The sequence below is a fragment of the Penaeus monodon genome, chromosome 34 (genome assembly GCF_015228065.2).
Source record: "Penaeus monodon isolate SGIC_2016 chromosome 34, NSTDA_Pmon_1, whole genome shotgun sequence".
Lineage (NCBI taxonomy): Eukaryota > Metazoa > Arthropoda > Malacostraca > Decapoda > Penaeidae > Penaeus > Penaeus monodon.
The window spans coordinates 8,638,527-8,638,798 of record NC_051419.1 but is presented as its reverse complement, the minus strand read 5'-3'; positions in this window follow the sequence as shown (position 1 = coordinate 8,638,798).

Sequence of the window (272 nt, the reverse complement as noted above, 5' to 3'; positions counted from 1 at the left end):
CTTAATAGCATATACCTTCAAATAACATAAACACTAACCTCGGAACAAATACCTAGAACTAGCTACCATGAACTTAAGAAACTAACTGTAGCAAGCTATACAAATATGTGGACCGCTGGCATAAAATGTCATGACCATGATTTTCTCATAAATATAGCTACGCAATATGAGACTATTGGAAATTGTGTTGATCAATGAGGTAACCTGATAATATTAAATAAACTATCAACTTTGGGAAAAGGCATACCAACTTGTGTAAAACACTGCAGTTA